The sequence below is a fragment of the Gossypium arboreum genome, chromosome 11 (assembly GCF_025698485.1).
Source record: "Gossypium arboreum isolate Shixiya-1 chromosome 11, ASM2569848v2, whole genome shotgun sequence".
Taxonomy (NCBI): Eukaryota; Viridiplantae; Streptophyta; class Magnoliopsida; order Malvales; family Malvaceae; genus Gossypium; species Gossypium arboreum.
This window is the reverse complement of record NC_069080.1, coordinates 115,971,409-115,995,529: the sequence shown is the minus strand read 5'-3', so window position 1 is coordinate 115,995,529 and position 24,121 is coordinate 115,971,409. Positions and strand designations below refer to the sequence as shown.

The window sequence follows — 24,121 nt, the reverse complement described above, 5'->3', positions numbered from 1 at the left end:
TCATAAGTTGTTTTCATGCATTGTTGAGCTTGACATGGATGAGTTGTAAAGCCTCATCATGAGTTATCAAGGATTAGTCCACGACATCAACTTTAGAGGACCTAGAATCATGTGAGAGAAATCTTAGAGGAGTAAGACCATAAGTTACTTGAAATAGCGATGTGCAAAGGGTTGTACGGAAGAAAATGTTATAGTAGAACTCTACGCAAAGAACCTAGTCAACAACCACTTAGGTTGCCCCTTGCCAAGTAATGTAAATACATCACAATTATGCGATTAACTATCTCTATTTAGCCATTGGATTGGGGTGGTAGGCAAAGGAAAAGGCTAACTTTGTTCTTCAAATACGAAAGAGTTCCTTCCAAAAATTATTGGTCAAAATAACATCTTTGTCACTAACAATAGAATTAGGCAACCCGTGCAAACAAAGCACTTGATCAAAGAGAATTCAAGCCACAAAAAAGAACATTATAAGGATGAGAGATGGCAATAAAATGAGCATACTAGGAAAAATGATCAACAACCACGAAGAGATATATTTTCCCATGAGACTGAGGTAGTTTATTAATAAAGTCTATAGAAAGGTCAGCCCAACCTAATTTGGCTATTCTAGTGGTTGCAGCAGGCCTGCGGGACTCAAGTGTTTCTCCTTGTTTTTCTGACAAGCTTTACAAGAAACATAGTTGTGGATGACTTTTCTTCATGTTAGTCTAATATAAGTCTCCACATATGAGCTACAAAATCTTTTGTATAAACACTAGATAAAATAAGGTTGTCCTGAAGAACCCAATTCACTCCCAACTTCCCCACTTCAATCGTTGATATAATTCCTTGAAGAACCTTTGACTTTTATACAATATCTTGTATTTCATCAAATACAGAGACATGAGTAGAGGTACTCATGGGTCAGGCAGAGTCAAGTTAGGGTTGAGTCCATACAAGGCATCTAGACCAATTTTCTAAGTTCGGGCCTAGCCCGACCCTAAATGAGCTTACTTTTTTGCCCAAGCTTGACCTAGTTTAAGAAAGATAAACCTGGGCTCGACCCGACCAGCCTATATTTCATTTTTTAGATTAGTTTTATTTAAAATAATTTTTAAAAATATAATACATTAAATAAACTAAAAGAACGCTAAAATAAAAGTTTTCTAACACATTTAAAATACATTAAAATATGTTTATTTTAAATAACACTACAATAAATATAATAAATATTTTATTGTATTAAATATAATTTTAAAATTTTTATTTTAGGTTAGGTTATTTAGTTAAATAAGTTTTTTAAGTCTTGGGTAATTGGTTTAATTGTTCTTGGGTTAGTGATTTAATATAAATATAAATATTTATAATAATTATTTAACATATATAATTAATATAATATTTTTATAACATAATATATTTGGGTTGTGTTGAGCTTGGGCCAAAAGATTCTTGCCCAATGGTCGACTTGTCACACCCCAAAAATCGTGTTAGAAGAATCAGGATTGTGAAAATTGAGAGTGGTTACACCCCGATTTATAAGGTTATCTTTGTTGTGTTTATAAATTTAAGGTTTAAAACATATATTGAAATTAGGGCCATAAATAATTAATTAAAATATTAAAATAATATAATCAAGTTTTATTATATTAATTAATCTAAAACGAAACTTAATTACAAGGTTTAATTTGAAAATAGTGTGTTTTAATTGAGTTAGGATCTAATTGAAAAATGGGTGAAATGAATTAAAATATTAATAATGAGACTTGACAATGAGTATTAATTGTCATATATAAACTAAAGTAGAATGTGCTAAGAACTATAAGTTAAATAAGTTAATGAAAAATTGAGTAAATGTGTAAGCTAATGAAGAAGATGTAAGCTGAACTCGGAATAAATATATACAATTAAGAAATAAGATTAAATAAGAAATGAACTTTAGACCTGATGGTTAAGAGTTTGCTTCCCTCTTTTGTGATCTTAGGTTTGAATCCCTCATTCCCCTTTTATTTTGGGAATTCGACAAGTCTCTAAAAAGAAAGCAATATGTATAATCAAGTGTCTAAATCAAGCAAGAAATAGGCCTAATAGTTAACATGCTAGTAGCCTCCCTTATACACCTAAGTATGAGCCCCTTCCTTTTTTTTTTCATAATTTCGCCAAAAGTGCCTCAAAATATTTCTACATGATTAAGCGTAAAAAAGAAGAAGAAGAAATGAGCAATAGCCCAATGGTTAAAGCATTAGATTCCCCCTCGAGAACCTGAGTTTGAGCCTCCTCCTCCTCTTCCTCCACCCCTTTCATTTTAATTTAAAATTTCCACAAAATATTGGAAAAATTGCAAGTGCAACCCACTAGGATTCACAAAAGGAATTTAACCAATTCTTTCCTAATTAGAATTCATATCTTGCCTTTCCTGAAAATTCTAATAGAATTATAAGTCCAATATCTTTTTCTCTTCTTTTCCTAATTAGATTTTCATATTGCACCTCTTCAAATCCTAATAGAATTTGCTCTCTATCTTTTTATTTATTCTCTTTTTATTTTCTTTCATTTTTCTTTACATCATATTTTCATCATAATTGTCAATAATTATTTTGCTTTCCCGAATCAAATCATCATGCATACGATCGTTCTTTCTATCGGTTTTTGTAATTGTCGTTAATATGATCCTTAATCCTTGCCAAGAATAGGTAAGCATATCTCAATCCTCACGGTTAAATCTTGAATTCTTGTAGTATTTTTTTCGGGCGCTAATCCTACATTCAACTAAACAAACTTTTTCGGTTCTTGACAAACCTTTCGATAATCTTGATAAATCTTGGAAATCAATCATTAACTCGTGTGTAATTTTTGTTTGAAGGACCTAATTTAGGTTAATCGGATTAGAATCGGGGATTAGGAATGTCAATTAGACTCCCGATGAAAGGTGTGTGTTCTTTTACAATCAAATTGGGGCAAACCATGCCTAAGATTAGGGCCACACGGTCTTCCATATGGGCTTATAGACCACATGTAGCCTGGAAACCCCAGTGTTGTTTGTGAATCACACGACCGTGTCACCCCTATAGGGGGATTTTAGCATTTGTCACATGGCCAGGCTACACAGCCGTGTGACCTCTGATACAAGTTTGCCCAGGATTTTGGAAATTGTTCAGTTTAGTCCCGATTTAGTCCCTAAACTGTTTTAATGCTTTATTTCATCCAATTAATTTCCTAGTAATACGAATAATGCTAGAATCTATGATCTGATTGACTGAATTATTACTATATATGCATGATATGAAAATATTACATGTTTATTGTCAATGTATGTAACATGCCAAACCCAACCCCATATTAGGATCCGAGAATGGTGTATCACTAAAAAATAAATTTTCTTAAAAACATTTCAGTGGAAGCTTTGAATAAATCATACAATTTATAGATGTAAAACATTTTTTTACTACTATTTTTCTAAACTGAAAGAAATCTTATCACTTGAAATTAATATACAAGTCAAATGGTATATAATCTCAAATATGGTAACTTTATAACAAATTGTATTGGCTTAAACCCAAATTTTAATATTTCATAAAATTCTCCTTTAACAAAGTCTTAATAAATAGAAATTTTATCATTTTTAAAATTTTTAATTATCGATTTAAGCATTTGCAAATTTTATTTATTATTATTTATATTATTTTATTAATACCTAAAAATTATATATTTTAGAAATATGTTAATATAGTATATTCCTGTATTAAAAATTTGAAAAGTAATTTTAACAAATTATGGTAATATAATCCTATTCAAATTTTCAAATTTCAATCCTGGGAATCGTTATCTTTTTATTCAAAATTTATAATCGTTTTCCACCCCCCATCTATAATACCTTTTCAAAAATCTCACTCTGTTTCTTTTACCCCTTGAACCTCTTCAGCAATTGTTCCCTTTGTTAGCCAAAATGAGAGAGTTCACATTCGTCAAGCTGGTAACACCTGTTGGGAACTCTACTGTCTTCAACATGGCATTCAAGTCTTTCTTGTGTTCATTTTCCAATACAAACTCAATATTTTCTCCTTTTTCTTCGTTGGTTATTTAATCTTCTTTCGTTCTTTTTTTTATCTTGAACCGACCATAATTGATGAACTTAGAACCTATTATTCCACCATGAACAACTTATTAGGGGCAAAGAAGATGCTGCAATCAACTTTGCCAGAGGCCACTTCACAAGTAAGCAATAAGTGTTGGAAAAGTTGGGTTTCTTGTCTCCTACCATTAGATCTCTAAATTAACTCTTTTTTATTTTTGTTGTTGTAGTTGGGAAGGAAACGGTGGATCTGTGCCTTGATAGGATCAGGAAGCTAGCAGATAACTGTACTGGACTTCAAGGGTTTTTGGTGTTTCGTGCTTGGATAATTGCTTCTTAAAACGCTTTCAGTGGATTATGGTAAGAAATCAAAATTGGGTCTCACTGTTTATGCTTCCCCAGAGTTTTCCACATCTGTTGTAGAGCCTTACAATAGTGTTTTGTCAACCCTTTCTCTGTTAGAGCACACTGATGATGCGGTGCTCCTTGATAATGAAGCTTTTTGCCGAAGGTCTCTCGATAGTGAGGGGCCTGCTTACACTAATCTCAAAAGGCTGGTCTATCAGGTACAATAAATGAGTTTTTTTTTTTTTTTTTAATTTGATTGTTTGCATTGTATGTGTTTACTTATAATGTTCGGTAACTATGTTAATTAATTATCTTAATTATATGAGCTTATATTTTAGTGACTATGTTTTCCACGAAATTTGGTTAACCTTTTCTTCGTTTATGATAAAAAGTTATTTATAATTTTAGGTTTATTATTTATGTTTCAATTATATGATAATTAGTTTGTAACCTATGCAATGCATATGATATGAATATTTTAATTTAATTTGATATATAACTAATAATTTTGTTTTTATTATTATCATGACCCATGCCTCGTTTCTTTAAATTTGATGAAATATAGGATATTGTATGATAATCAAAGTTCTTGAAAGAAATTGTATAAACAATTGAGGTAGGAAAGTTGGATGTGAATTGGGTTCTTTAGGATAGTCTCATTTTATGTAGTGTTCATGACAGAAAGTACAGAAGACTTTGTAGCTAATCTGTTGACTTCTATTAGACTTGTAAAGTTTGTTAGCAAAACAAGGAGAAATACTTAAGTCTCGCAGCCTTGCTACAATTGCTAGAATAACGAAATCAGGTTGTCCAAATCTCTTGGGAAAATATCTCTCTCTGTGGTGGTTGATTATTTTTCCTATTATGCTCATTTTATTACCCTCCTTCATTGCTTATAATGTTGTTTCTGTGGCTTGAATTCTAGTTGATTAAGTAGTTTGTTTGTATCCATTGTTGGTGACCAAGATGTTATTTTTACTAATAATTTTTGGAAGGAACTCTTTCGTATTTGTGGAACAAGGTTAGCCTTTTCTTTTGCCTACCACCCCAATTCGATGGTTGAATAAAGTTAGTCAATTTTATAATTGTGATATATTTACATTACTTTGCAATGGGGCAACCTAAGTAGTGGATTGAATAGGTTATTTGGGTAGAGTTTTGCTATAACACATTTAAGGAAACTCTAAAAAAATTAGTGCTATGTTAGGATTTGGTAATCTCCAGCCCAAATGACCCAATAGGGTCCGGGTCTCCAACTAGGATAGATTTGACTCGGAAGAAGAATGCTCGCCATAAAGATAGTTCGTTGAGGACCCCATTGGGATGTTGAATGTTAGCAAAAATAGCTTGTGGGGACGAGCTTGCGAGAGACCCTGCTAGGGTGTCGAGTGCTTGCAAAGATAGCTCGAGAGGAGAGCTTGCGCAAGCCTCGCAGGAATGGGGTCACAAGCTATGTCCACAAAAGGGATAGCGAGCCTTACAAGGGGCCCTCGCTCATAGCCAATGGGTACGACATTCTCAGGAGGTGTTAGTCCCAGGATTAGAAAGGACCGCGTACTCCGTAAACACGCGACCAATAAGCCAAGACATGCCTAGGGAATGTTAGTGCCATCAGCCCCAAGACTGAGACAAAATAGTGGGCCCTATTTTGAGCTGTAATAGTAGCAGTAGGAATATGTATAAATACCTTCTGCGTTTCCCTTAATACGATACGAGAAAAATATTACAAAACAATTGGCGTGGTAAGCGTGGACTACTTCCGATTGGCAGATTTGCTTCAGTTTGATTCAATTCTCTTCAACCTTAAAAAACCAAAAGTTTCACCCAAACGAGATTTTTCCTTTTATCCCCTCATCCAGTCAGGCAAGAATGTTGAGTTTCAGCCTTTGACTCAATGAGACAAACTTGTTCACTGCTTGGTTCGCTAACAGACTTAAAAACCTCGACAACATGGTTTACTAAAGGGCTTCCCCTTCGCTGGAACTTAATCTCTCATCGGGTCAGGGAATGTCCTCTTCTCTTAACCATGAACCACCCTTACAGTAGTTTCTGGCCCTCCAGGAGCAAATGAAGTTCATGAAGGAACAAATGGTCGCACAAGAAGCATGATTTGTGGAACAACAAGTCTTCTAGTAGGAGTTACTAAGGTAGAATGAGGAACTGCGCAGAAACGTACATGCTGACAACTCGGAGTCCCAGAAGAATGCCAACACCCAATATGAAGCCCCAAGTACCCAGGTGAAAGAGTGGTTGTACGAGATGGACGAGCTTCGCCATGACGTGCCAGCTTTGCACCCTAGGTCACAAGATATGGATTGGTTATTCTGCACCAACAACCTATTAGCCTCCGAAATTGCAACAGTAGGCTTGCCCTGCAATTTTAAGGTACCTAAAGATATGTTTGAAAGAAGGGACCTATGAGCCCACTTGATGTAGGATAATTACTATATGAATGAGTTTGGAGCGTCAAACGTAGTCAAATGAAAGGTTTCTCTACAACGTTGAAAGTAAACACCAAGGAATGGTATCTCTCCCTTCTACAAGGATCTATTCATAATTTCTCGCAACTGGGACAAATGTTCTTGGGTAGGTTCAAGGCTTATCGAGCAATCATGAACGCACTCATGAGGTTAATGTCAGTAAAGTAGTGGGAGGGTGAGTCCCTTCAAGACTACAAAAAAGGTCCTATGTGGCTACATTCAACACAAAAAACCTAGAAGACTAGTGGGCGATACACGCCTTCATTATGGAAGTGTAGAATGTCCACATGCAGTATTTATTTACAAACAACAGATTGCAGAGCCTAGCTGACCTATAGAGTGAGCCTATAAGTTCCTAAAGGCAAAAGAAATTAAGAGAACGTCGTGGGTCAATTTTCAAAGATATGATCGACAACCCAAGAGTAGAGAGGGATAGCATAGTAGGTAATCTCCCATCAATCAATCCCTACGAGTCAGGATCGACAGACTACACAAGACCTTAGCCCAATGTAACACACTTAGAAACCCGCAAAGGCCCCAGTAGGAATACACAAGGCATAATCCTCCCCAAGGCAGGTTTGAGGCTTACACCTCGCTGAATGCCACGCAAGCCTACATCCTTAACCTAGTAAAGAGCCTGGGCATCCTTCTTAAACCAACTCCGATGTGGAGTATTAGTAGAAAGATGAAATCCAGGAACTGATGTGCCTTACACGATGATATAGGGCATAAGATGAGAGACTATTTTACATTAAAGGACGTCATAAAAGAAGCAATTCGGAATGGCAAACTTGTTGAGTTCGTAAATCAGAGAGGTCCGTAGCAAGGTCAAAGCTCGCGAAGACCAGATTCTAAGGGTAAGCAAATGGTGTGAGGCAGGCACCATTCATGTAATCGTAGGCACCAATGACGACTAGATGCAGTCAAGTGCAAAACGGCGAGCACACGAGAGGTGTGATGTCGCTCAGTGTTCTGAAAAGGCTGTAACACTAGAAAAAATAGAGTGTCGTGTTCAAGAGTGACAATGAGGTAAAAGCCACAATCACGTTATTGAACACCTTAGGAGATGGTAAGCGTACGACTACAGAATGTCCAATTCTATGTGGTCGACCACCTAATTGCATACAACGCCATCTTTATAAGACTAATAATGAGGATAGCGAAGATAGTGATGACGACCTTTTACATGAAGATCAAATTCTCGATAAGTATTAGCGTCAACGAGGCAATGTCACATACTATCTGTCAGGCAGGAAACAGAGCCATTGACTGAGAGGAAAAGTTCATAATAGGAAAAATTAACGAGGCAAGCCATCAACTTAGATGATCTTGATGTAAGAGAAGCGCATCAAGATAAGAAACCCAAAGTAGTGGAGCACATCGAGACCCTATAACTATTTTGTAATAATAAAGAGAAAATAGTTAAGATCTTGTCAACACTAAACATGGAAGAAAAAAATGATATTAGTCAAATGCCTAAAGGGGCATTGGGATGTCTTCGCATGGTTCACGATGGATATGTCAGGCATAGATCCGCGGGTAATTGTGCATAGGTTGAATGTGCTCTTGGAGGCGAAGCCTGTTGTAATAGGCCAATTTTGGCCTGGGCCCAAAAAAAATAACTGAATAAATAAAGCCAAAAGATGCAATCGGTCGAAAACAAGCCAAAAAGGACCAAATTAAAAGACAATCATTAAATTGGGGCCAAATAAAAAAGATGGAGAAAACCAATGAGTTATCAAATTTTGTTGATTTTGTAAAAAGCCAAAAATAGGAAGATATTATTTTATTTTCATTTTTGTTTTTATTTATTTTATTTTATTTTATTAAATTAATTAGGCTATTTTTAGTAAACCCCATGTATATAAATAAGGGTATTTTGTTCTTTGAAAAGGATCAATTACTTTTGTACTCCTACTTCAATTTGGAATTAGATTATTCTCTCTTTTCCTATTTTCATTGGAATTAAATTATTTTCTTTTCTCTTTCAATTTGACGTTTGAATTTTGTCAATTTCATTTCAATTTCTTTGTTTTTTCTAAATTCGTCCAATTGCTTTTAGCCCTTGCGCCTTTTTATTGTTTTGCAATTAATTTTTATTATTTTTAATTTTGGCCTTAAAATTTATTTTGACTGCATTTTGGTCCTCCTTGAAGTTGTGCGTTTTGGAGGGCGGGGATTATTTCTCTTTTGGTCCCTCCTTGTTATTCGCACGTTCAATTTGGTCCATTTTTTATTTATTTTTGATTTGACCCAAAATTTTGCTTTAGGTTCAATTTAGTCCTTTTTTATTTTCTATTTTATTATCAAATTAACTAATTTAATATATTATTGTTATTATTATTATGTTTCTATTTATATTTATTTTGTTATTCTAATATTATTATTATTTATCTAATTTTTATTTATCTATTTATATTTCTACTATTATTATATTTCTATTTCTATTTATATACTAATATTATTTTTATTATTATTTTCCTTATATATGTTTTTTACTCTTATTATTAGCATTTTATTTATTTATTTATATCGTATTGTTATTTATTTATTTATGTCCTCTTATATGATTTTAAAACTTTTATTATTATTATTATTATTATTACTATTATTATTATATTTCTATGTATTATATTTCTATTTATGTTTATGTATTAATATCATTATATTTTATATTATTATTATTATTATTATTATTTATATAGTATATATATTCACAAATTGCTCCTTAATTTTATTTTTTATTTTAATTTACTCTTCTATTTTCAATATTTTACAAACTACTTTCTTCAATATCTGTTTGTATATCTATTTATGTAATCACTAGTCTTTATTGTACCATAAAAATCGGTTTTGTCTTATTCAGTGCCTGATTTATTTTTTGTTATCATTGAAATTATTTGTTCTTTATTTTGTTTTATTTCCCTTCGATTGTTTGTGTTGGTATTAAAGTGATAGTATGTGGTTATTGTATTATGTATACTAGGATTTGTTAGTATTTCCATATTATAGACATTCATTAACATAACATTTTATTCGTACATTATTATTCCATGTTCATATTTCCATTTTAGTTTGTTTCGTTCAAATCATATCGAGAATTAGGCTCGAACGTATTTATTCATAATGTGTCGTTTTATTATACTTCAAACAAAATAAATACACATCGTTTTAAATTTCATATTTGCTATTATTTCATAAAAAGAAAAATTTCAAAATAAGGCAATGTTTTGTATTTGAAAACTCGAGAGATTGTGCCCTAATGTACTGGGTTTCGATTTTTTCTTGTTTGTCCCAAATGACTGAAGATCCTCTTAAAATTGAAATGCATGAGTTTTGAAAATCAAAAGACAAGCGAATTTTCGAGAGTAAAATGTCGTGTCCTAACGTACTGGATGTGACATTTTATTACTTCGGGACAAGGTCTATAGCATCCGCCTTAACTTATCCAAACATTTTGTAAAATTAACATTAATAAAAAAGGAGGATCGTATTTTTAAATTCTTTACGGATTTTCAACTTTTGACATTAAGACATTAATTAATCAATTAGGTACCAATTTTGGGCGTTATGAGGGTACTAACCCTTCCTCTTGCGTAACGGACTCCCAAACCCATTTTTCTCGAATTTCGTAGACCAAAATTGTTGTTTTAGTAAATCAAAGCGTTTTATTAAAACGATCAATCATGAGGTGACCCGATCACACCTCATAAAAAAGGATTGGTGGTGACTTGTTTTTTCGTTTCCATTTTCAAAGTAAAAAGTCGACCCTTTTAAAAAAAATGGTTTCGACAGCTTGGTGACTCCACTGGGGAAAAAAAGAAAGTCAAGCTGCAAATTGATTATTTTCTGTAAAGCTGCAAATTGATTATTTTCTGTCTTTTTGTCGAAAATTAGAAGTTCGGTTTAAAATTACGATCCTCTCGTTGCATTTCATTCGTCATTTTTTGTGATCTTTGCTTTATCAGTTTGAGTTTTGGAATGTTTTCGCATATTGCATTGCATGTCTGTTCGATCTTACCCTTTTAAGTGGGAGTGAGAAACTATTCTTTCTTGAGGTCTTTACCTCCATGTAGGATAGTGGATCGCTTTCGAGATATATCCGTACCTATGTCTTCGTGAGATTTTCATCTCTGTGTAGCCATAGGGAAATGTATTCCCCTGAACTGAACTTGGTCCATATGAGCCTATAATGGGTGAGGATCGAGAAATCTACTGGTTCGGGTACCCTTTTCTTTAGAACTAAACCACATATAGTGAGCCTTAAGAGCCTACCTTAGGTAGAACCATCAAACCCCTAGAGGTTACCGAATAGGTGCTCTATTTGTTGTTTATTTCTTCTGTACTGACGTGTTTTGTTTTGTTTATGATTGCATTGCATTGCATTGCATCATCATAGAAAAGAGATGTTGATTCACATTTAGTTGCTAAATAGAGAGCTTGTCATGGAAAATAGATTTCTTGATAAAGTGGAATACAATATGGTCGTCCGAATATAGTCCGAGTAAGCACAACGAGAGAAAGGTGATAGCCCGTGGAGGAATACACAACTTTGCTTTATTGCCCGAGGATTCAAGCCAACCAAGATTATTTAAGAACTGTCAACATCTAGACTTTCTTAAAGAAGCTAACAAGCCTCCCGGGGATGAGTGAGCAATAGGTCGCAGCCCGGATTAAGCAAAAGGAGCTAGGCATCTATTGGAAAGTTCGCGAGATTTGATTTTAACATTCGGATATGAAGAAAGGGATCAATGCCTTCGTCTGGAGTATGAGGGCAAGGCTGTATATGTTTCCGCTTTATGTAAAGAGATTTGTTTTCTAGAAAAGTTGTTCTAATAGAACTGAATTCAAAATCAATGCCTCTTTTTCTTTTTGCATTCATCCCATGTATCTACATTACATTGCATCACATGTATTAGATTTTCACAAAAGGACCCTAATTAAAAAAATCATTTCAGTAATCTGAAAACTGACAAAAATATACCAAGTACGCATCCTTACAGTACACGAAGAAGAACTAAAGTGATGGATAAAAGATTGGAAAGATTGGAACAAATGCAAAAGGAAATGCAAGAGCATATGCAAACACAGATGTAAGAACAATTGGTAAAGATTCAACAGGATATGAGGGACTAGGTGCTGGAGTCCCAAAGGAACATGATAAACCAATTGACCAGTTGTTGGCTAAGGTGCAAAAAAAAGAAGAGAAAGCCCTATGGTCAACTCTGGGGATGACAATGAAGATCCTCTCTACCCTCTGGTTTTACCCCGACAAACGCTCAGACACACTCTGAGGTGTACACGGGAAGGCCATCCGTTACAATGAAGCTCCAACAATTTCAGGCCGGTGCTTCAATGCCAATTAACTATCAAGCAGACTCAGGCTCTAATCCAGGGGATAACCCAACTAATCCCATACTCTAATCTGGTTGACATGTGGAAGCTGGAAAAGCGAGAGTGGAGCTCTCAAAAAATTGAAAGACTGATGCAGGTGGTTAGAGGATAAGTTCAAAGCAATGAAAAATGCTGACTATCACTATGGGATCGATGCTAAAGATTTGAGCTTAGTTCTAGACCTGGTGCTTCCCCTCAAGTTCAAAACTCTTAAGTTCGATAAGTATAACGGGACTAGCTGCCCCGAGGCTCATTTTACCATGTTTTGTAAACGAATGACTGGGTATGTAAACAATGATTAGCTATTGATTCACCGCTTCTAGGACAGTCTGGTTGGGACAACATCCAAATGGTACAACCAATTGAGCCGTACCAAGATCAACTCATGGAAAAACCTAGCTCAAGCTTTCATGGAACAATTTAGTCACGTGACGGATATGACCCCTGACAGAATCACCTTGTAAAATATGGAGAAAAAATTAAACGAGAGCTTTAGGCAATATGCCCAAAGGTGGAGGGAAGTTGCCACACAAGTCCAACCACCTCTGCTAGAAAAGGACACAACCATACTCTTTATTAATACTTTGAAGGCTCCATTTATTAATCACATGCTGGGGAGCACAACCAAGAGTTTCTCGGACATAGTAATGTCTGGTGAAATGATAGAAAATGCAATAAGAAAAGAAAAAATAAAAGCGGAGGAAAGCACCGAGAGATCAGCCCCAAGAAATAGGGAGAATGAGGTGAATAACATAAACATATACAACAAGGGTTATTCAAAGTCGATTATTGTGAGCCAGCCGAAGACAATAACCACCAACCATCAGGCCCCTCGAGACAAGCAGAAAAGTTACAGTTCACACCTATACCCATAACATATGGAGAGCTATATCAGAACCTATTTGATGCACACATGGTGTCCACTTTCTACCTAGAACCGATGCAACCTCATTTTTCTAAATGGTACGATGCAAATGCTCAGTGCAAATACCATGCTGGAATCATTGGGCATTCAATCGAAAATTACACCGCGTTCAAAAAACTAATTGAAAGATTTATTAAAATAGGGATTGTGAAGTTTGATGACTCATCCGTGTCCAATGTAGCAGAAGTTCCATAATGAAAAGGGGCATGAAATCCAAGAATGCATCGAGTTCGGGGCTCTGGTGCAGGACATGATAGACAATCAAGAAATCAAATTTATGAAGATATTGAAGGCCTGGTGGGAATGTTGGGGAATCTAAACATTAACGACATATCTGAAGAAGGAATCGAGGAATAAAATTTTCCAAGCTTCTACCTTTACGTACTTGGGGTTGTCTTGAACAATGAGACTGTAGAAGAGATCCCTATATTTCTTAGAGCCAATTTAGAGTAATATTCAAAACACGTTTGTCGCTTTAAGCCTAGAAGCAATAAGAATCCTTTTGTGAAATAGGCTTGTGTCCAAAATCTTTATTTCAATAAAATGTATCTTTGCTATCATTTCAAATATTCTTTTATTCTATACGAACAATTATTCTTAGATTCTTTTGTTCTTTGGACTTTCTTTCAAATATTCTTTTATTCTTCATTCATGATCATACCATACAAATAATTATTCTTAAATTCATTTATTCTTTGGAATATTCCTTCGTACCTACAACAGGTCTCCAGATATCAACGACATAAGCGACACTGCTACTGACCCAGAATCTCCTTTTGAGCAAGATATGTGTCTAGAAGGATCTCAAGACTTTGAAGATGATAGAGATTGTAGCCTATCTCGTGATTTGTTAATGATGGTAGAACAAGATGAAAAATAGATACTACGTTACAAAGGGTCAATAGACATCGCGAACCTAGGAGAAAAGAAAGAGGTGAAGATCGGAGCCTATATCACCACAGAGACAAAGCGGGACGTTATTGAGTTATTCCAAGAATTCAAAGATGTTTTCACATGATTATATCAAGATACGTCTAGGCTACTAAGAGAAGCATAAGGGTGCCTGAAGAGTACATGCTAATGGTTTTACAATGGCCAGGCAAATCATGAGGTTCGAAAATTGCTGGTCCATCATGAAAGGGGATCGCATCAGTTATGCTGTAAATACCAAATTTATTGTGACAAGATTCATGTGCCTCATTCATTCTTTCATACACTTTTTCTATGTGGGGCATGGATGTTATTGGGTCGATCTCATTAAAAGCTTCTAGCAGACATCGTCATTTTTATGGTCGTCGATTACGTCACTAAATGGGTGAAAGTCACTTCATATGCCAAAGTTACAAAGTCAACAATTATCAAATTTCGTAAAGAAAAAGATCATGTGCCGATAGTGAATGCTAGAAAGGATCATATCTAACAATGCACAACAGCATGGTATCAAAAGTTCGCAGTCTGTTTAAGACCAGACACCATATCACCCCAAAATGAATGGTGCAATAAAGGCAGCCAAAAAAAAAGATCGTGGGAAAAATGACCGAGACATTAAATATTGGTATAGGAAGTCACCATTCACCCTCTATGCTTATCGATCTTCAGCCAGAACCTTCGCCGAGGCAACACATTTTTTATTAGTTTATGGAATAGAAGTGGTTTACCTATTGAAATTGAGATTCATTCTCTCTAAGCTTCGATTGAGTCAAAAGATGGATGAAGCAGAAGGATCCAGTGAACTTAATTGAAGAAAAGAGGTTGAAAGTTAACCGTCATGATCAAAACATACCAAAAACGAATGATGTGAGCTTACGACAGAAATGTTATCCTAGAGAATTCCACGAGGGGACCTGGCATTCAAGAAGATATTTTCTATACAAAAGGACTTCAAAGGAAAGTGAATATCAAACTAGGAAGGACCTTATGCAGTAAAAAAGGCCTGTTCTGAAGGAGTATTGATATTGAACGAGATGGATGGCAAGGACCTGCCCAATCCAATGAATTCAGATTCAGTCCCAGTTAGTAGTTTCAAAAAAAAAAGAAAAAGGAGAAGCCAAGGCGAAAACCCGCAAAGGGCGCTTTGAGGCCAAAGGGGTTTTGAATTGAAAACCCGAAAAGGGCAATTCAAATAAAAAGTGGGGCATGCAGTAGTCTTGCTATGCTTGAATTAACAAGGAGGAGGTATGCTACATCTTGGGGCATTGACAAAGTACTCTAGATCTCCTAAACACATGTCGAACTCAAAATGGTCCTCAGAAAGTTCGTACAGAGAAGCTCAGGCTGCGATATCTTGGGCACCTAGCCTTCATCTTACCCATATTAAATTTACTATTTTTGATTACTTTATTCGTTCCAAGATACGCTCCCAATAAATTTCCTTTTTATTGCATTTGCTATCTTTGGTTAACTTATTTGTTTCGAGCTATGCTCTCAATTATTTTCTTTCTTATCCATTGTTGTGATCTTTTTCAAGCATTTTGGATTGAAATAATGATTAATGGACTAATAAAACTTTCACAAAAGAAGTTATGCATATTACTCTGAAAAGTTTCTAAATAGTACAAGAACTTGAAACAGGACTGTTGTTTAGAACTCACCAAACCTAAGTGTTGGAAATGTTTGAGAAAGAGGAGTCTAAATTGTGACTATCTCTTCGGAATTTTTGTCAAAGATATCAATTGAATGAAGAGACAAGATATTGCGTCGGTGATACAACCTCGACGAATAATGAGCAACCCAAGCATTAAAATGGGATCATTATCGTAAAATGACATTCTACATTCCTGCATACACATCTGGTCATGTTACCCAGATCAATTGATTGAAGAAGCCATAAATCTTATACCTCTAAGTTGCAGTGGGATAGATTGAAGATGTTACAAATCTTGTACCCTTGAGTTGCAGTGGGATAGATAGAAGAAACCACAAATTTTATCTCCCTGAAGATGCAGTGGAGTAAACCAGCTGAGCAAATAGTGATTATTTCTTCAAATTTTCTGTCAAAGATACCAGTTGAACAAAGAAGGTAGGATAGCACATCGGTGACAGAACCTTGATAAATAATAAGCAATGACAACCCAAATATTAAAAGGGATCATTCTCACGATATTTTGCATTTCATGCAAATATCATTCATACACACCTAGTTAGGAGCATTCGATTTATTCTGATCATAGCATCCTAATCATTTGGCATAAGCATAGGCCCATGAAATCGATTCTACAGATCATGTCCCTAAAGGACAATGTAACAAGATCGGTAAATCGACAGATCTTATCTCCTTGAAGTTACAGCGGAATAGATTGAAGATAGCAAACCTTATCTCTCTGAAGTTACAGTAGAGCAGGTTGAAGTAGCAAGTCTTATCTTTTTGAAGTTGCAGTGGAGCAGACTGAAGATAGCAGATCTTATCTCCCTGAAGTTACAGCAAAATAGATCGAAGATAGCAAACCTTATCTCTCTGAAGTTAAAGTAGAGCAGGTTAAAGTAGCAAGTCTTATCTCCCTGAAGTTGCAGTGGAGTAGGTTGAAATTACCAACTCTTACCTCCTTGAAGTTCCAGCGGAGTAGATCAAAGCTACAAATCTCTTCTCCCTGAAATTACATTGGAGCAGATCGAAGTCACGATCCTTATCTCTCTGAAGTTGCAGTAGAGCAGGATAAAAGTACAAGCCTTATTTCCCTGAAGTTGCAGTGGAGCAGGTTGAAATTACCAATTCTTATCTCCTTGAAGTTTCAGCAGAGTAGATCGAAGCTACAAATCTCTTTTCCCTAAAATTACATTGGAGCGGATTGAAGCACCAATTCTTATACCTCTAAAGATATAGTGGATTGAAACGAGGTTACTTGAAGAGGAAGAAAAGAAGCACCAAGACTCAACAGGTCCAGGCAAAATTGGCCCTTTTATAGTCTTTGCTCCATTCTCGTTACATGATAATGAGTAAAGAGGGGCAGCTGTAATAGGCCAATTTTGGCCTGGGCCCGAAAAAAATAACTAAATAAATAAAGCTAAAAGATGCAATAGGTCGAAAACAAGCCAAAAAGGGCCAAATTGAAAGATAATCATTAAATTGGGGTCAAATCAAAAAGATGGAGAAAGCCAAGGAGTTATCAAATTTTATTGACTTTGTAAAAAGCCAAAAATAGGAAGATATTATTTTATTTTTATTTTTGTTTTTATTTATTTTTATTTTATTTTATTTTATTAAATTAGTTAGGCTATTTTTAGTAAATCCCATGTATATAAATAGGAGTATTTTGTTCTTTGAAAAGGATCAATTACTTTTGTATTCCTACTTCAATTTGGAATTGGATTATTCTCTCTTTTCGTATTTCCATTGAAATTGAATTATTTTCTTTTCTCTTTCAATTTGACGTGGGAATTTTGTCCATTTCATTTCAATTTCTTTGTTTTTTTCCTAAATTCGTCCAATTGCTTTTAGCCCTTCCATTTTTTTATTGTTTTGCAATTAAGTTTTTATTATTTTTAATTTTTTCCCTGAAATTTGTTTTGACTGCATTTTGGTCCTCCTTGAAGTTGTGCGTTTTAGAGGGCGGGGATTATTTCCCTTTTGGTCCCTCCTTGTTATTCGCACGTTCAAATTTATACATTTCCTTTTATATATTTTTTATTTGCCCCAAAATTTTGCTTTAAGGTTTGATTTAGTCCTTTTTTTATTTTCACTATGTTATTATCAAATTAATTAATTTAATATATTATTGCTATTATTATTATGTTTCTATTTATATTTATTTTGTTATTCTAATACTATTATTATTTATCTAATTTTTATTTATCCATTTATATTTTTACTATTATTATATTTATATTTATGTTTATGTATTAATATCATTATTTTTATATTATCATTATTATCAATATCTGTTTGTATATCTATTTATGTATTCACTAGTCCTTATTGTACCACAAAAATCAGTTTTGTCTTGTTCAGTGCCTATTTTATTTTTTGTTATCATTGAAATTATTTGTTGTTTATTTTATTTTATTTCCCTGTGATTGTTCGTGTTGGTATTAAAGTGATAGTATCTGGTTATTGCATTATGTATACTAGGATTTGTTAGTATTTCCATATTATAGACATTCATTAACATAACATTTTATTCGTACATTATTATTCCATGTTCATATTGCCATTTTAGTTTGTTTCGTTCAAATCATATCGAGAATTAGGCCCGAACGTATTTATTCATAATGTTCCGTTTTATTATACTTCAAACAAAATAAATATACATTGTTTTAAATTTCATATTTGCTATTATTTCATAAAAAGAAAAATTTCAAAATAAGGCAATATTTCGTATTTGGAAACTCGAGAGATCGTGCCCTAACATACTATGTTTCGATTTTTTCTCGTTTGGCCCAAATGACTAAGATCCTTTTAAAATTGAAATGCATGAGTTTTGAAAATCAAAAGACAAGCGGATTTTCGAGAGTAAAATGTCGTGTCCTAACGTACTGGATGTGACATTTTATTACTTCAGGACAAGAAGGTCTTTAACATTCGCCTCGACTTATCCAAACATTTTGTAAAATTAACATTAATAAAAAAGGAGGATCGTATTTTTAAATTCTTTACGAATTTTTAACCTTTTACATTAAGACATTAGTTAATCAATTAGGTACCAATTTTAGGCGTTATGAGGGTGTTAATCCTTCCTCGTGCATAACTGAATCCCGAACCTATTTTTCTCGAATTTCGTAGACCAAAATTGTTGTTTTAGTAAAAGCGTTTTATTAAAACGATCAATCATGAGGTGACCCGATCACACCTCATAAAAAAGGATTGGTGGCGACTCCCGTTTTTTTGTTTCCATGTTTAAAATAAAAAGTCAACCCTTTTTCAAAAAAAAATGATTTCGACACCTGTAAAGCAGAAAAGAAAAAATTCACATCGCAAGTAATAGAGGCAGTGAGGTAGGAGGTCTCCAAATTTTTGGCCACAATATTTATCAGGGAAATGGAGTACCTAGACTGGTGGTAATGGTAAAAAAGGCGATGAACAGGTGAAAGATGTACATCAACTTCACCAACTTGAACAAGGCATGCCCTAAGGATAGCTTCCCCCTACCGTCAATAGATCGCCTGGTTGACGCCTCTACGGGGCACAAAATTTTGAGCTTCATGGATATCTTTTCGGGCTATAACTAGATCCTACTAGATTGCGACGAGCAAGAAAAAATAACTTTCATCACCGAAAAAGGGTCTCTTCTATTATCGAGTCATGCTATTTGGACTCAAGGACGTAGGTACAACTTACCAAAGGTTGGTAAACAGGATATTCAAGGAGCAATTAGGCCATAGCCTGGAGGTGTACGTAGATGACATGCTGGTAAAGAACGAATCTATGAAGAAATATGTGCGGAACCTCTTCGAGTTGTTCGCAACATTGAGGGTCCATAACATGAAGCTTAATCTAGAAAAATGTGTCTTCGGTGTGCAAGCCGACAAGTTCTTGGGTTTCATAATCTTAGAAAGAGGAATAAAGGTGAATCCAAAAAAAATCCAGGCCATCGTGGAGATGACCATCTCTCCCATCGCAAACTATAAAAGAAATTCAGCGTCTCATAGGCAAAGTGGTGGCGTTGAACAGGTTCATCTCCAATAATGACTCAAAATAATTCACAAATAATTATGCATTGGCAATTCAACTAAAAGGGCACTAAACTCTCAAACAATCTAAGCTAACATTTTTAAGCATGAAAACATAGGTGTCTCCTTTTATTTAAGTAGTTACCTTTAATTCAAAAACAACAAGAATTGACATCCTCACTAAAGATTCACTCAAGCACTTAAATTTTTTAAGGCTCAATAAAATGCACTCAATAGTCGAACAAGAAATGTCATTACCATAGGCTTGTATAAAAATCAAATCTCCACCACTATGAAATGATTTGATACAATAATCAAAATGTCTTTAAGAGGTTGTAATGGGGTTTAATTTATAGGTATGGAGAAAGTCTAGAAAAGTTGGTTATAATTGAGATTGAACTGATAAATTACCAAACTAGAATAATAAACAAATGTTGAATTATAAATCAATAACTATTCAAGAATCAATATGAGCTTCTTCTCAAAATATGAATTTAATTGTTCAAGCTCAATCAACAAATAAAACTAATTAATAATCAATATTTTTTTTCCTTTTTAATCTTTTTCCTTTTTTTTACAAGAATAATAAGAAATAATTCAACAAATCAACAAGAAGAGCATAGCTAGGCAACTAAACAAATCAAATCTCGACAAAAAAGGGAGTCAAGAAAATGGGAAAAAGTCTCAACGAACAAAAAATAAGTTATGTGTTAATATTAATGGGTTAATCAAGAAATAGTGTGTTAGGATTAATGGGGTTCACTAAGGGTTAATTACGAAAGTAGGCTTTTTATAAGATAAGTGGGTTAAAACCTAAGTGTCTTTATCATCTCAGTATATCAAATAAAAGGTGTGGTCTTAACATGTATAATCGAAAGAAATTCTAGAATAACAAATCAAATTGACACACACATAACCAAGAATAAAATGAGAAAAAAAAAAAGTATTCTCTAAAGGCTCGAAATCTCACAAAAAAATCATGGTTTTTGATGTCAAACTTGTAAATTTAAAATTTAAAATAATACCTCAATTTAGAGAAATAACCTAAATTTTTTAAGACAAATAGGAAACGTTAATTTAGATTGCATGTCTGCAGGGGTGTTTAAATGGTCAGTTTGGTTAACACCCGAATCAAATTATTTAAAATGTAAAATTTTTTAACTGTTAACCGAATAGAAGTTTTTTTCAATTACATTAACCGAATGAAATATTTTGGTTAATTCTGTCGGTTAATTGAATAACCAAAATTTATATGTTTTTTTTGTCTTTTGATAAAATAAGTATAAAACACATAAAAATACAATGCTAATGTTCTTTTTTTTAATAGTTCAAAAATTTTAAATAGATGTGGAAACAATAAATAAGACAAAAGAAACACTACATAGATCTTGAAAGTTAACAACCAAATAAAAATTTAATCGACCATTGAAATTCCAGTTAATTTATTTCAGTTAATTGGTTAATTTTGTTAATTACTCTATTTTGGACTAAATTAACGGATAACTGAAGTTAATCGATTTATTATTTATTTAAGTTAATAAAATAAGTATAAAACATATATATTATTTATTTCAGTTAATTGGTTAATTTTGTTAATTACCTTATTTCGAACCAAATTAACCGATAACCGAAATTTTAAAAAATCATTAATCAACCTCCGAAAAATTAAATTTGACCACCAACTAATTAATCGAATTAGACCAATTCGGTCTATTAATTCAGTTTTAACCGAACTATCAACACCCCTACCTATCTTTCTAATGCTCTGCAACTTTAAAACATAGAATTTCAAACAATATCAATGGCTGGCATATTAGTTTTTTTGGTTTGCTTTCCTTTTATTGTGGTTTTGGATTGAGAAGATGGTAGTGTCATTATTAAGCTGTTAATTCAAATGATGGTCACTGCCATGTAATCCTTGTCTTTCGCTAATTACGTTGAATTGGAGCTGACTTGGTGGGTGGCGCTTTCTTGCAATTGGAGATCAAACTCAAGATTCCACATCACATCACCCATGTAAGGGCTTTCAATTCCATGATCAAACAAGCATTTGATTGTTGTATCAAAAAACTTGTTTAGGCATTTTGGATTTATTTTTCATTTCAAATGAAGATTAATAGTTCCTTTCTTGTGACAATGGCGGGCCTAATCTGTAAGACTAACATGTACCTTTAGAGGGCTGGCATGCACAACTGGTCTAGCAGATAGTGCTTCAAATAGGACAACATCGAAGGAGTAAACATCGAATTTTTTGGTGAGTTGCTGCCTTCAGAAATATTCAGTGTCTAAGTAACCAAAATTAGGGGTGTGTAAAATTCGGATAAAATTAAAAAAATTTGGTTAACTGACTAAATTCGGTTAATCGGTCGGTTAATCGAATTAATTCGGTCGGGAGTCGGTTAATAATTTTTTGAATTTTCGGTTAACGGTTAATTAGGTTTGAAACCGCTCGGTTAATCGAATTTTTTCGGTTTAACCGAAAAAATTAATAAATAAAATTATAATATATAAATAGCCCACTATTCACTCAAACCCAATCTAACATAAACCCAAATACCCAATCTAATATATATTAACCCAAGTACCCAACCCAACCCAATTACCCAACCCAATCATAAAATTACTAATAATTTAATAAATAAAAATAAAAATCTAAAACTAAAACTAAAAATAAAAATAAAACTAAAAAACATATAATTTTATACAAATAATTCGATTAATTCGGTTAATTTGGGTAATTCGGGTAATTCAGTTAATTCAATTAATTCGGTTAATTCGGTTAATTCGGTTAATTTTTTACTTATTTTAACCAAAAATTTTAAAAAATATAATTTTCGGTTAATTCGGTTAACCGACCAAATTAACCGAAAAATTTTCGGTTCGATTAATTTTTTTGAAAAAATTTCAGTTCAGTTAACGGTTAAAAATTTTGAAAGGTCGGTTAATTCGGTTAATATTATTTCGAGTCGATTAACCGATTGAATACCCCTAACCAAAACTACCTTTTACCACTGTACTCACGTGGCCTTTATTCATTTTAGGATTGGTTTTCGATAGCCCAAAATCCAAAACTTTGGCAACCCATTTCTCGTCCAAGAGAATGTTGTATTGACATCCCTGTGAACGATGGTGTACTGGGCTCCTGTGTGAAAATAGTAAAGTCTCTTGGTTCCTCCAATGTAGATTTCCAACCTTTGTTTCCATGAAAGATGAGATTTATTATGGTTGTAAAGGTGTTCCCTAAAAGTTTCAAGAGCCATGTAGTCATAAACTAAGCACGTTTCACCACCATCCTCACGAAAATCAATCAAAGATACCTAATGCTTGTGTTTTCAACTTTTAAAGCATCTCAACTTCGGTTTGGAACTCATTAACGCCCTGTTCCGATGACGGATTGGATCGCTTTATAGCCACTTTGGTGCCTCCATCGATGACTCCTTCATACACCATCCCAAACCCTTCAACTCTAATCATATTGCATTCATCAAAATCTTTTATTGCTTGTCTGATTTTTGATATCGAAAATGGCGAGGTAGACCTTGAGACAATGCCGACACGGGGAACTTGTTGCTCTTCCCAGATTTGCTTTCAAGTATATAAGAGTTGCCGTTAAGTGGTATATGGGTTTCACCCTAATGGGTTCATTTCCTCTCTATGTAGGAAAAATTAATACTGCAAATACCACAAAAGTAGATGCAGCTCTCTCTGCAGCCCATGAAGTTGCAACCCCATTGTTGGACTTAGAGGCAACAGACTTGGGAAGCTCATTTGGGGATTGAAGAAGCTTGGCTGATGGTTGTGGATTGCTGCCTGCCAAATTCTTATTCCCATAATTCAACTTGAATATTTCAACTCCATTAAGTAGGGCATCATAAAACCCGGGGTTTAATAAGGTGGAGGGAGCTATATATATCCGAACCATTTCATTACCTGGACTATCAAAAACAACAATTGCATAACCTCTATATGTTGGAATTCCTTTTACTTTTGTCTATGCAAGTATATCAAGTGGATTAGGATCAACTTGTGTTGATTTATTGTTGATGTAAACAATGGAAACTCTCTGGTTTAGTTTGTCATGTACGATCTCACATAAATTTAATCTTACAATGTATGCGAAATTGGCATCAACCTGAAACAACCATGTTAGGTTGAACTGTAATGATCCAAAATTCACGGGCATCGAAAAAGTATATTATCGGGCCTCCGTCTTAGCGAAATGAGTTCGTAAATAATTACTAGAAATATCTAAGAGTCTAATGATGTGTTTAATTAGGCTTTGATTAGGTGAATTTAGTCTAATTAAGAGTAATTAGTAAA

At 34.0% G+C, this 24,121-nt stretch overlaps 1 long non-coding RNA gene and 1 pseudogene across 1 annotated transcript; one reads left to right on the top strand and one right to left on the bottom strand.

The window, feature by feature from the left end:
• The first annotated feature begins 3,773 nt into the window (after positions 1-3,773).
• On the top strand, positions 3,774-5,227 carry LOC108473125 (uncharacterized). The gene is made up of 3 exons (XR_001869657.2): positions 3,774-4,194; positions 4,282-4,411; positions 4,514-5,227. It is a non-coding gene; the product is annotated as an uncharacterized LOC108473125 (long non-coding RNA).
• A 1,246-nt stretch (positions 5,228-6,473) lies between these two features.
• Positions 6,474-23,675, bottom strand: LOC108472232 (receptor-like protein kinase ANXUR2; annotated as a pseudogene).
• Between the last annotated feature and the right edge of the window lie 446 nt (positions 23,676-24,121).